Source organism: Sus scrofa, chromosome 1, assembly GCF_000003025.6.
Source record: "Sus scrofa isolate TJ Tabasco breed Duroc chromosome 1, Sscrofa11.1, whole genome shotgun sequence".
Taxonomy (NCBI): Eukaryota; Metazoa; Chordata; class Mammalia; order Artiodactyla; family Suidae; genus Sus; species Sus scrofa.
In genome coordinates, this window is record NC_010443.5 from 98,120,467 (window position 1) to 98,134,269 (window position 13,803).

General features: G+C 45.7%; 1 protein-coding gene and 1 long non-coding RNA gene across 11 annotated transcripts in view; one reads left to right on the forward strand and one right to left on the reverse strand.

Annotated features, from left to right (window-relative positions):
• LOC106508955 lies at positions 996–12,875 on the reverse strand. The gene is made up of 3 exons (XR_001306118.2): positions 12,790–12,875; positions 11,977–12,069; positions 996–1,116 (listed from the first exon to the last, which is right to left on the reverse strand). It is a non-coding gene; the product is annotated as an uncharacterized LOC106508955 (long non-coding RNA).
• Positions 12,847–13,803, forward strand: part of CTIF (cap binding complex dependent translation initiation factor) — a 321,818-nt gene continuing 320,861 nt past the window's right edge. For 5 of the 10 annotated variants that reach the window (XM_013992847.2, XM_021092862.1, XM_013992849.2 and 2 more), the window contains exon 1: positions 13,017–13,148. The gene's annotated coding sequence lies outside the window, so the exon portion shown is untranslated. Of the gene's footprint in view, positions 13,149–13,803 lie in introns of all 10 variants that reach the window. The other 5 variants (XM_013992848.2, XM_021092869.1, XM_013992850.2 and 2 more) reach the window with 4 other exon arrangements.

Below are 13,803 nucleotides of genomic sequence, written 5' to 3' on the forward strand. Positions count from 1 at the left end.
GGCAGTTGTACATTCTATGAGTTTTAACAAATGTGTAATGACTTGTATCCACCCTTACAGAATCATACACAGTACTTGCTCCGCCTTAAAAATCCCCTATGCTGGACCTACTCTTCTCTCCTATCCTGGAAACCTTAGCAACCACATATCTTTTTACTGTCCTGCCACAGCTTTGTCTGCTCCAGAATGTCACATAGTTGTAATCATATAGCCTTTTCAGATGGGCCTCCTTCACTTAACAATATACAATGAAGGCTCCTTCATGTCTTTTCATGACTCGACAGCTTATTTCTTTTTAGTGCTGAATGGACCACTTTTTTTTTTACCCATTCACCTACTGAAGGGCATTTTAGTGGCTTCCAAGTTTGAGAAATGATGACTAAAGCTGCCTTGTACAAGTTTTTGTATGAACCTAAGTTTTCAATTCTTTTGCGTAAACAACCAAAGAACGAGCCTGCCTGCCAGATCACATGGTACCTGTATGTTTAATTCTATAAGAAGCTGACAAACTGTCTTCCAAAGTGGCTGTACCAACTTTTTTTTTTTTTTTTTTTTTTTTTTTTTTGGTCTTTCTAGGGCTGCACCCGAGGCATATGGAGGTTCCCAGGTTAGAAGTCTAATCGGAGCTATAGCCGCTGGCCTACACCACAGCCACAGCAATGTGGGATGGGAGCCACATCTGCAACCTACACCACAGCTCATGGCAATACCGGACCCTTAACCCACTGAGTGAGGCCAGGGATTGAACCTGTGTCCTCGTGGATGCTAGTCAGATTCGTTTCCACTGAGCCATGACAGAAACTCCCAACTTTTTTTTTCATGTGAGAGAAAATCTCTTTTGTTTTCTGAGCCACTGTAATGTGGATCTCTGCAGCTGAATGCAGTTCCTAACTGATATGGTGGGAATGTGCCTGCTGAATGCTGATTCCCTGGACAGAAATCTACCAACATACAAGTTAAGTCATCTTAATCAAAAAGCCAGAAGTAACCACTCACCTAGTCACGTGTTCTCGTTCATTGACGTTTCTTCTGTTTTTCAGGAACAGGTCAATAGAGGCTGCCAAATGGGTGCCAAATCCTTGGCCCTCTCTTCTTCTTGTTCTCTATTAGCATTAGCTATACAAGAAAAGATGGCAGTTTGGCACAGCTTATTATTTCTGTCTTGTTAAGGAGTCTTCAAGTGATTCCTTCTTTGGGTGGGTGCTTGCAAATCACTTGTTTAATCACCTATTCTACCCATCCTTTGGCATTTCTCTGGTCCTTCGTAATTTCATCAAGATTAAGGATAGTGGCTTGATATCTGCAAATCCTTTTGTAGTTGGAATCCTCAAATGCTGAAGTGAGCAAATATTCCCTACTATCATTATCCAGTAATCAAAATCATTTTACAACTTGATTTGGCTTCATGCTGTGCGATAGATGTGTTCTGGGGGAGCTATATATACATCACATTGTTATAAATTAATTCCTGTTTTAAATGAATGGGGGAAAGCTCATCACAGAAGAGGATAATTTAGTGAATCCTTCTATAAAGCAAATAATTCCATTATATGAATAATCACCCTCTAATTTAGTTCGCTATGAATATGAAATGTTCAAATATTGAGAGTTTTTTCACATATGGTGATTATAGCTGAACATTTGGTTATATTCAATCCCTTTTTTCTTCTGTAACATCGTTATTGTCTTCATTGCTTTTTGTTGTCATCACCAGAAAAGGCACTACATTTTAAAAACAAAATAAAAGAACTGCATTACTAGATGCAGTTCTAGTACTAGCAGAGGTTGTCCTATTAATCCCTAAGCCGGTCTTGTTCTGTGCTGAGGGATCTTATAGCCTCTTCCAGTGGTATATAACGATTACTTGTTACATGACCTTGGGCAAATCACCAATTTCATAAACTCTCTGGGTCTCAGTTTCTTCATCTGTAAAATGGGAATGAGAAAGTTGGTATGAGAATGGAATGAAATAACACACATAGAGTGCTGTGGTGGTTAAATTTTTGTGTCAGTTTGACTGGGGTAAGGAATGCTCCGGTAGTAGTGACACATTATTTCTGAGTATATCTGTGAAGGTGTCTTCAGAAAAGATTAGCATTTGAATTGGTGGACTGAGTAAGGAGATCCCTTACCGACGTGGGTGGGCACCATCCAATCTGCAGAGGGCTTGACTGGAACAAGTTTGAGCTGAGAAGCCCATTTTATCTGTGCCCTGGGATGACCCCCGCACCTGGCATCAATGCCTCTGGATAACCCATTTTATCTTCCCCCCACGCTCCCCACCCCCCATCATCAGTGCTTCTGGTTCTCAGGCCTTAAGCCTAGGACTAAATTAAACCACTGGATGTCCTGAGTCTGCAGCTTGCAGATGGCAGATTCCAGGACTTCTCAGCCTCCATAACTGTGCGAGCCAATTCCTATAATAAACCTCCTCTTACATATCTATTTATCTATCCCATTGGTTCTGTTTCTCTAGAAAACCCTAATACAAGTGGCTACCGTGTGCTATGTGCTCAATTAATGCCAAAGATTCTAACTGCTATTAGTAGAAGTGTTATTAAATGGTGAGGTTAGACAGGCCCTCTCTTTAACAAAAAGTTATGAGGACCCCCCCACACACACTCATTAGGATGGTCACCATAGAGAAAACAAAAAAGGACTGGCAAGGATGTGAAGTTGAATCCTGGTACATTATGGGTAAGAAAGTAACATGGTGCAGATATTATGGAAAACAGTATGGTGGTGTCTTAAGAAATTAAAAAAGGACTACCATCTGATCCAGCAATTCCAATCCTGGGTATACGCCCCAAAGAATTGAAACCAAGGTGTTGAGATATTTGCACACACATGTTCATTTAAGCATTTTTCACAAGGAGGTAGAAGCAGCTTAAATGTCCATGGACAGATGAATGGATAAAGAAACTGTGGTAGATGGGAGTTCCCATGGTGGCACAGAGGAAGCAAATCTGACTAGGAACCATGAGGTCGCAGGTTTGATCCCCAGCCTCACTCAGCAGGTTAAGGATCTGGCGTTGCCATGAGCCTTTGTGTAGGTCACAGATGTGGCTTGGATCTGGCGTTGCTGTGGCTGTAGCATAGGCTGGCAGCTGTAGCTCCAATTAGACCCCTAGCCTGGGAACCTCCATATCCCAAGGGTGCAGCACTAAAAAGCAAAAAAAAGAAAATGTGGTAGACATGTAAAGGAAATATTACTCAGCTTTTAAAAATAAGGAACTTCTGGAGTTCCTGTCATGGCTCAGAGGAAACAAATCCGACTAGCATCCAAGAGGACGCAGGTTCTATCCCTGGCCTTGCTCAGTGGGTTAAAGACCTGGAGTTGCTGTGAGCTGTGGTGTAGGCCAGCTGCTACGGATCTGATTGGACCCCTAGCCTGGGAACCTCTATATGTCTCAGGTGTGGCCCTAAAAAGACAATAAATAAATAAATAAATAAGGAAATTCTGCTATAATATACATGAAACTTGAGGGCATGACGCCAAGTGATAATAGCTAGTCACAAAAGAACAAATACAGTCTAATCTCACTTATAGAGAAGATAGATTCAAGGAGATGAAAAGTAGAATGATGGTTGCCAGGGTCTGGGAGGAGAGGATGGAGAGTTTTGGTTTAAGGGGTACAGGGTTTCAATCTTGCAAAGCAAAGAGTTCTGTGAATAGATGGTGGTGATGGTAGCACAACAGTGTGAATATCTTTAGTGCCACTGAACACAGTTCGAATAGTAAATTCTATGTTATATGTATTTCACCATGATGTTTGAAGTTTTAAAAAGTTTGAGAAATAAACCTCCTGTAATTCCAAGATTGGAGGTTTTCTCTACCTAGGAAATGGGATCATACCAGGTGGCAGGAGACTACAGGGAAAGAAGAAGTGACCTTGGGGATAACCTGTTCTTTGGTGGAAATAAATGTCCGCCATCCCTGACAGGCGGACCACTCAGGTTTCACAAACATCCCTGGAGCTAATTCCACAGCTGTGTAGCTTCATGAAGCACTGCGTAGCTTAAGACCTGCATCTGGATAACTACAGCTTCCAGAGCCAGGCCCTGTCCAAGAAGCTGGTGCTCCGCAATTATAACTCAATTGACAGCCCAAGAGTTCACTGGTGCTGGCTTAGTAATTAAATTACAAGGTGATTATTAGTCTGTTCAGGCAAAAAGATTACATCTGAATCTAAGTACTTAAAGCAGCCGAGGACTAAAACTCCTCCCAGGGAAAAAAAAAAAAAACAAACAAACCTGTAACTAAATTATTGTCATTTTCTACCAATTATAGATGCCCTCCAGTGACTATAAGGTTGTCATGGCAACATGCCCACTGAAAGGGTATGTTTGATAAGGCCTGAAATCAAGAATAGCAGGAAGGGAGTGTTGCACATCTTATCTCTATGTCAGACCAAAACTGATTTCTGGGATGGGGGACAAGAGAAGAGTGACCAGTCTGCTTCTGTCTCTTCTGTGGCTTATCTGAAGTTCCAGGCTGGAGGTGCACTTTGCTGCTGCCCTGCAGGGAGGGAGAAGGGCAGCCTCAACATCTCCCCACCCTTCTTCCTTTCCCCTGGGATGGTCTCCCACTCAACATCAACCAACTGGCATCTTTCCTCATTTTTCTGAAAATCTCCCCTGCCACTTCCTCCAGGCAGGTTTCCATGCCTCAGAGGTCTCTAGACTGGAGTCAATTCATTTGCTGAGCTCTGCACATCTCAGATTTTACAGAAATTCATCAAAAATACAGCAGAGCCCATATTTTGGTTTAAGATGGCACAAAATAAATTCAAGGGCTTTTTTTTTTTTTTTTTTTAATGGCTGCACTTGCAGCTGCAGGCCTATGCCACAGGCACAGCAACACCAGACTTGAGCCACATCTGTGACCTATGCCACAGCTTGGGGCAACGCCAGATCCTTAACCCACTGAGTGAGGCCAGGGATTGAACCCATATCATCCAGGATACTAGTGGGATTCTTAGCCTACTGAGCCATAGTGGGAACTCCTTAAGAGTTTCTCATACCATTTATTCAAGTACCAAACTTGATCAAAACCAGTCAATGCTGCGATGCACATGAATACCATCAATGCATTCTGGAAAAGTTGCAGGCAAAGCAAAATTTTGTCAGTCAGATCTGATATTGCATGTACCAGATGAGCTGCTATTTCAAGAAATTGTGGTTACTCCTTTTGTAAAAGGGATAATCATCTCATAAAGCATCTTTTGTGTAAATTCCTATGTTCACATACAAGGTACATTTTAGAATTTAAAAAGCTGTCTCGAGTCTTTTCTGGAAAGAGCATAAACAAATTTAATAATCAATGTTGTCAAACTGAAAAATAAGTGGGATGCGTGTATTTGTGTCTGCATGTTGGCTGAGAGAAGGACAGGATGTCAGCCTCTAGAGCAGCCAGAGGTCTGTTCTTCCTTATTCCCCAGTTTCCTCTGAACCGTCAGAGGCCCTGTGAAGGTGCTGATGAGGATTACTGAGATCTCTGGCTGGAGCCAGAGCGGACTCACCAACTAGGCCATGCTCCACTGTGTCTGAATTACCACTTAGAAATCTAACCTCAGGGAGTTCCCGTCGTGGCGCAGTGGTTAACGAACCCGACTAGGAACCATGAGGTTGCGGGTTCGGTCCCTGCCCTTGCTCAGTGGGTTAACGATCCGGCGTTGCCGTGAGCTGTGGTGTAGGTTGCAGACGCGGCTCGGATCCCACGTTGCTGTGGCTCTGGCGTAGGCTGGTGGCTACAGCTCCGATTCAACCCCTAGCCTGGGAACCTCCATATGCCGCGGGAGCGGCCCAAGAAATAGCAACAACAACAACAACAACAAAAGACAAAAGACAAAAAAAAAGAAAAAAAAAAAAAGAAATCTAACCTCATTCCCCTGGGCCATAGAATACAGTCCAAATTTTCATCTGAGGTCCCACCTAGCCTATTCCTAGTTTGACAACAAAAAACAGCAATAACCAAAAAACAGAAGCTAACTTTCATTGAACCCTTAAAATTTGCTAAGTGCTTCATACATGTGATATTATTATTATTAGTACTGCCTTTTAGGGCCACACCTGAGACATATGGAAGTTCCCACAGCCATAGCAATGTGGGATCTGAGCCATGTCTGTGACCTATACCACAGACCACAGCTCATGGCAACGCCAGATCCCCGACCTACTGAGCGAGGCCAGGGATTGAACCCATATCCTCATGGATACTAGTTGTATTCATTTCTGCTGTGACACAATCGAACTCCTTGGATTTTAGTCTTACACTGTCATTTCTGTTTAAAATGCATCTGTCTTTTCTTTTGACCTCAACAGTGCAGTCTGGCAAGCTAGATGAATGCATATTTTTGCATGTACTTATCATTCATGATCCCTAACTTAGAGCAAATGCTTATATGTACTTAATAAACACTAGGGTCAAAAAAAAAAAAAAGAGATTATTTAAGTGACTTTTCAAATGGCGTCTCTAAAGACTTTTTAATAACACAGAAAAGTGTGTTTTTCAGCTTTTTTTATTTGTTTGTTTTTTGTTTTTTTAGGGCCGCACCTGCAGCATATGGAAGTTCCCAGGCTAGGGGTTGAATCAGAGCTGTAACTGCCAACTTGCACCACAGGCATAGCAATGCCAGATTCAAGTGCATCTGTGACCTACACCACAGCTCACGGCAAAGCCAGATCCTTAACCCACTGAGCAAGACCAGGGATCAGAACTGCATCCTCGTCGATGCTAGTCAGATTCATTTCCACTGAGCCACAATGGGAACTCCTTAATTTTTTAATTTATTAAAAAGCTGGATGAATAAGTTATGCTATCGCAAGTATTATAATTATACATAATAAACCACTGGTTTAAAACATAAGAATAAAAACAATTAGGGTTATCAATAAATAAGAACAGGAATGAACCCTCACTCAGATTTAGCTGACTGCATCTCATTATTTTCTCAAGTCACTATATTATTAACAATTTGGGGAACATGACAAACATTCCAAATCCAGGGTATGTATGTGGGTCCCAGGTGTGTGTGTCCCCAAACAAGCCACTGGGTTGTCAGAAGAAAATATTGTGATATTTACTGATAGTCCCTTTTATGTTAAATTTACGCAAAAAATGTTTCCCTAAGAGCAAAAGGACTTTTGAACCACTAACTCATAAAAAATTTTAAATGTTTATTTCATCTTTAGATCATCATTTAAAATGTTTATGTCAACTATATCTCAATAAAAATGGAGGAAAAAATGTCTATTTTGGTAAATATAATAGATAAAAATAGATAACTGAAGTAAATGACCAACACATTACAGATGCTGATCAAAACATTTTTTTTTTTTTGACTGATGAGGTATATGAACAATGATCATTCTTCTACAGCATAGAATCATTTGAGGCATCGGATATATACCAAAAAATGCACACCTATCGCCGAAGTCTCAATTTAAAAGAAAAAACCACCTCATTATAAATGCACCAGTGAGGAAGAAGGATATTCCTGGCAGCTAGAGGAGAGATGCTGGCTGGGGAGTTAGAGAAGGTGGATGCTGTCTGGAGATGAAGGGGTGTGGTTAAACTCAAAGCTGTGTGTCCCTGGGCAAGTTCCGTCACGCCTCCCAGCCTCAGTCCCTTACACAGTAAAAGCTACAATGTCAAAACACTGAAGCACTTTCTAGTGTTTCACTTGTTGCCTGGCAAATAGTAATTGCTCAATTAATATAGTAGCTACTTTTCTTAGAAAAGGAGATTTTGAGCATGTAGAAAGCTGAAGGCCAAGTTATTTTGCAGACATTTCAGAGTGCAATTTAGGAGAAGAGATTATGGCCTTGAAGAGGGAGACATCTGGGAGAGAAAAGGGAAAAGCCTGTTGAGGAGGAGAAATTCCCAACTGCAGGGATCATAATGGCCATAACTCCTTTCTCTGCACTGCTTCTCTTTCAGACTGTTTTAGATATGGGCCTTTTTAAAAGAAGAATTCAATAAGTTGTATCATATTTACAACCATCATCACAACCTAATTTTAGAACATCTCCATCCCAAACCCCCAGTCTACTCCCCCGCTCCACCGTCCCCTGCCACCCCGGATGTGGGCCTTTGGATTTCAACAATGAGAAACTCTCTCAACCTAGCACAAATTAAACGGAATTACTATAAGGACACAAAATTACAGCGGAAAATAAATAAATAAACAAATAAATAAATAAAATAAAAGGATACAAAATATTAGGAATCCAAGAGTGGTATAGTAGAGCAGTCTGTGACAGAGAATCGGAAAATTAGGAACTGAGGCTACTCTCCACAGCTCCCTCCCTCTCTTTTCTCCCCTTCACCCTCACTCCCATCTCCCCTGCCTACTCTTCTGGCACCTGTTCCACCAAGGCCACAAGCCCCTCCTCCCCCTAACCTGATGGAGGACAGCAGAGTCACCAACAAGCAGAGGCCTCTCAGCCTCTTCCTGCAGATTTCGGCAAAAGGGAATCTGATTGGTTCAGTTCATCTGCGGGAGCCAGGGCCACTTAAGTTCAGGCCCAACAAATGGCCTAGAGCCCTTTGGATCAGATGTGTACCCTTGGTCCAATACGACTGGCTGCCCCACTCAGTATGAAAGTGGCACAGTTTTTCTAGAATGTAGCCTGACAAACAATGAAACCTGTCTCTTGCAGATATGTGGGGGTGTATCTTTGCCTAAGTCCTCAGCATGGACAAGGCCATCTGTGGATGAATCACTCATGACACTGACCTGTGAAGTCTGACCTTGAACTCTAAAGAAATTGGGGAATGCTTGACTATTCATGGGCTTCACATACTGTCCTTGAATCTTGCAAGACAAGATCTGCTTGTCTTCTCTTCCCCCATGGATTTCAGGGCTTTGTTAGATGAATATGACAAACACTTCCTGCTCTTCTGGAATTAAATAGCTCAAAATTCATGCTTTTGGCTACTTAACTTTCAGCTTCTTTTGTCAGCTGGATAATAAACTTCTCAAAGGGATAACTTCAGGTTTGGAGTTAATCTTAGCGATCACAGAGCCTCCCATTTTACAGGTGTGAAAACTGAGACCCAGAGAAGAAAATGTGCAGCAGAATAGGAACACGTGGGGCCTGGAACCTCGTTTCATATGCTGAGATCCCCACGGTGCCTGGCAACACCTCATGTGCAGCCTTTGCCCGATAAACACATGTTAGTTCCTTTCTTCTTCAGCTTTTGCTTTTCTCAAGCTCGTCCTTCTCTACTGCTGTCCCTTCCTCCACCTCCAAACTTCCACCCTCGTGGATCACTTTCCACCTGCCTTTCAGGCTTTGGTCTTTGGGGCTGTGTGGTGGAAGCTGAGCTGAGGCATGGGTGAAATTCAACCTGGTCCTATCAAGCTGTTATCTCTCTAGGCCAACACCACAGTAACAGAGCGAAGACACTAGACGGATAACTTCCTTCCTTCTGTGGGGTCACTGGCCAGCCACCTGATGCCTGATGAATCTGCTCTCTAGCTTCCACGTGAAGCAACAACCTCTGTCATGCCTCCCAGGCCAGTGCTACAAAACCGGGATTCAGGTCACAGCTGACCTCCTTCTGGTGGGAAGTTATAAGTGGATCCCTTCTTGTTTCTCTCCCAGACGTCTTCTCTGACCATTCTAGCATGCTCCCTAGAATGCTTTGCTCATTCAGCATCACCCTGCGCAGAACAGCACTCCATCAGTTCTTCTCTGATCTCATGAGGGCCAGCTGGTTGCCTCAGCTCCTGAAGGCAGGCCGTGTCTCTACCCCTGAACTCTGGTGGGCCTCCGCCAGGCCTTCAAGAACTGCCCTGGCTGATGGTAGAAAGGCTGGTAGGAGGGCAAAGAGGAAATGGGAAGAAAAGAGAAATCTTGGCTTTTACTATTCTCTTAGGAAAGTGTGGACTAGGAAAAGCAACTACTTAAAGCAGAGAGAGAGTGTGGCTTTTGATTTCTTGGCTATGTGCTGACCAGTTAGACAGAGGCAACCCTGAGCCACTCAGATCTGCCATGATTCCAGGGCTAGTTCATTGACTCTGCATCTAGCAGGTCCTGGGACCTAAGCTTGCAAGTAGGCCATGTATGATCAACTGTAGAGAAGGAGGACACAACAACAGGGACCAAGCCCCAAGCCTCCCACACTGGGAAACCCACAGTTTTCAGCCTGAGGGACTCACGGAGTCTTCCTCTCAAAGATCCCCATTCCAGCCTGAAATCCTCATTAGCACAGGCCATTTCAGAGGCCTCTCAATAAGAAAAAATGGCATAGTTGAAGGAGAGAAGCAAAACACTATCTTATCATCCACTGATGAAGGTTTATTAGACTGGAGGTAAGGCAGAGAGCCAGATTCTGGGGTATGGAAAGCAGGTGGTAAATGCTGATGAGGGGAAGAAGGAGTGCGGGAAACCAGGACACTGTTCAGCAAAGGGGCCTTGGGTGGGGTGACACAAGAGAGGTCCTTGGGTAGCAGGGTGGGAAGGGGGAAAATGTAGCCGCTGCCAGCTGGGGAGGGTTAGGAGTGCTGAGCCTGCAGGAGGGGAGAACTAAAACTGGGTGAAGGTTCCTTGAAGGCAAACCTAACCTACTTCACACATGAAGATGAGTCACCCCCAGGAATCTTTCTTGAACCACCAGCTCTGCGGGCCTAACTGCAGGAGAAAAAAAAAAAAAAAAAAAAAAAAAATTTCGGAGATCATCATCCTGGCCCAGAAAGAGACTCTGGAACAGGAAAAGGAATCAGCCAACACAGAGTGTTGCTGTGTGACTGAGCGAGTTTAACTGCATTATCACCTTTGCTTCACACATGGTCAAGAAAGATTGTTGAATAAGCTGTCCAAGGTCACCCATTTGGAGGTTAAGTAAACTGCTCAAGGTCACAGATCCAGGGATGGTCATGCTTGAGATTCAAGCTGAAGGGTCAGGCTGACTCTTGAGTCTCTGCTGTCCCCCCTGGTCCCCTCACTGCAGGCACAGCCCCCAAACAGAGGCGTGCACTCTCCAGGGATGTTTTGCATGCTGCACATTGCTCAGCCTTTCCTCACCTCTGGGAGTGGATCCTGTTGTCACCTCTGGGGTGTGATTTAAAGCAAAGGCAAAACCAAGACCCAGACAATTCCATTCTTGTTTCTTTACAGGCAGCATGCCTATCACCCAATGTGCAAAACAGCATTGACGACAAAAAGTAGGTAAATGGGAATCTGTTGAGTGGCTAGATTCCAGTACTGTTGCTTTATATTTTGTAAACCTAGGAAATCATTCAGATGTCAAAGCACAAAAATAACTGTGGAGCCTATGAGGCATAAATGCTAAGAGGGAGGGACCCACCAGCGGAAAGAGTCAGGTGTGCTTAAGTGTGTTCCTTTGGCCTGGGGACTGGGACTGGCACCCAGACAACTAGCTTCTGGTACCCACTCTGCCTATCACAAATGTGCAACTCCGTGCCTGCTGCCTTCCTCTAGAAGGGAGAAGATGACCTCCCTCCATGCCCTTTGATGCAAGAGTCAAATGAGCTGCTCTACTGGATGTGACTGGATGTTGCTTTGCTTGCCTTTGATGGCTTGGTGCATTCTGAGCCTGGAGCCAAGAACACATGCTCTCCACTCTCAAAGAAATCCCACCATTTCTTCAAAGGCCCACGGCAAACCCCATCTCTGGCAAAAAGCCATCCTAGGCTCCTTTTGCCCTCTAGACCCACCCTTCATCCCTGAGCCTCCTTTTGGGGTCCCTGCCCTCTTCTGCCCTGCCAAACTGCTGGGACTTGCATAATTTGCTCTCTTATCTCTCATACGGAGACTTTATACCCTGTAGCCTTAGTCAGAGGCCTACCGCATCCTTTGCCTTGTTAAAAATTTTAGTATTTTTAGCTACAGTACTACTTACTTCTTCCAGGAAGACTTCCTTGACCCTCTCCCACCTGCAGCCACCCTCCATCCTGAGAGATACCTGGCACTTTATGCTTATTCTCATGTTAAGTGTTGACTTACTCTACTTTCCTTGTCTGTGGTCCTTAACCAGATGTTGAGCTCCTTAAGGGCAGGAATCGAGGCTCTGTCTTGGCAGTCCCAGAACTATCCCATCTGTGAAAAATACCCACCAAATGTTACATGACGTAGTACATGATTTTCTTTGATTATATTGTCACACAGTTCCTCCCCCGAGTTTATAATCCCCTTGCCTGGAGGGTGTGCAGCATCATATGTTTCTCTAGAAGGCTCAGTGCCTAGCACCTAGTAGGTACTTGGAAAACACTGGTGATTTGGTTAAGTGATTACTGAATTATCCATTGCATTGAATTCTCCCTGCTTTAGCCCTTGCCATGGCCAATGGAAAATTAATTGGTTGCAAAGTGCATATCTAATTACAACATCCCACCCCTGCCACTGAGATGTTCAAATGTTAATTATAACATATGCATCTCAATAACAGACGTTAGCATTTAATACAGCGTTAATAACTACACTTGGGCAGCCCAATGCGTACACAAAGCTCCCTTTTATCTGCCATTAGTACGGACTTAGCACTTAAAGTAAGGAAGTCCACATCCTTAAAACTGGTCTGGTCCCTAAAACCCAATGTTATCCTGCAAGCCTGGACCGCGCCTAAGCCCCCAGTTCTCCCCACGCAGAGGTTCCCATCCAAGGCCGTGCCAAGGTCGTGAGGGGAGCCGGGTTTGGTCGGCCGGTTTTGGGGTGGCTAGACTGGGCTATCTAGGCTGCTCAGGCGGCATCCCCGGCTTCCCCGCGGCGTCCCGCTCTCCAGGGCCCGCCATCCCGGGAAAGAAAGGAGAACTACATTACCCAGCAGGCCTCCCGCCGCCCTCTTTCCTTTCGAGTCTTTGCACGTGGCCGGAGGGGAGGGCGGGGACTGGACGTCACTCTTCAACATTCTCTTTCCCTGTGTCAGAGCAGGGATCATTTTTTTTCCTTCCTTTACTCCCTCCCCCCTACCCGCCCCTCCCTCCCTCTTTCCCTTCCCTCCCTCCCTCCCCTCTCTGCTGGGTTGGTGCGCTGGGGCGCCGGAGCCCCTCCGCTGCCCGGACGCACGGAACTCGAGGCAGGAGTAGGCTCTCCCGAGCCTGCTCCCTCCCTTCTCCTTCCCTGCCCCCTTCCCCCACCCCCCGGCTCGGGCTCGGAGCGGCGGCCAGAGGAACCCCGAGGTGAGCATCCCCCTGCCCGCCCCCCTCTTTTAGTCATCTCCGCTTGCGGGTCGATTCGGGGACCCGAGAGGACGGCTGCGTGACGTGCGCGTGCTTATAGATAAATCCGGGAAAACCGCCCCAAACAATTCGCCCCCTTCCCCCCTCCCTGAGTCCGGGGCGGCCAGGCGTCCGCGCCCATCCGTGGTCCCCGCCTCTGTAGAGGACCGCACTACGCGGTCTCGCCCCCTCCTCAGGTTTGCTGCTTCTCCGCAGGGTTCCCCGCCGGTAGGGGAGCCGAAGCCCTGGAGCTCCTGTGAGGAGGGGGGTTCTTGGCGGGGGGGCGCTCGGCTGGAGCTCGGCTCGCGTTGGAGCCGCGCGTTGTAGCCGCTGTCATGTGCCGGATTCCGACCCGTGGGGGGGGGAGGAAGAGAGCGAGCGTGATTCCTCTCCCTTTTGTTTTGAAGCCCGCATTTGCTGCATCAAGCAGTTGGTTTAGTAGCGGCCAAACTTGCAGCTGTTTTGACCGCGCTCCGCTGAGGTAGGGAGCGCAGCTCCGGGTGGCGGCTCCCGGCCGGAGGCTGCTGCGCTCGCGGCTCCCGGAGGGACCCGGAGAGAATGTCTCCTCGCTGCCCCTCCCTCCTTCGGTGACTGATTGTGTCAGTGGCAGCGGCCG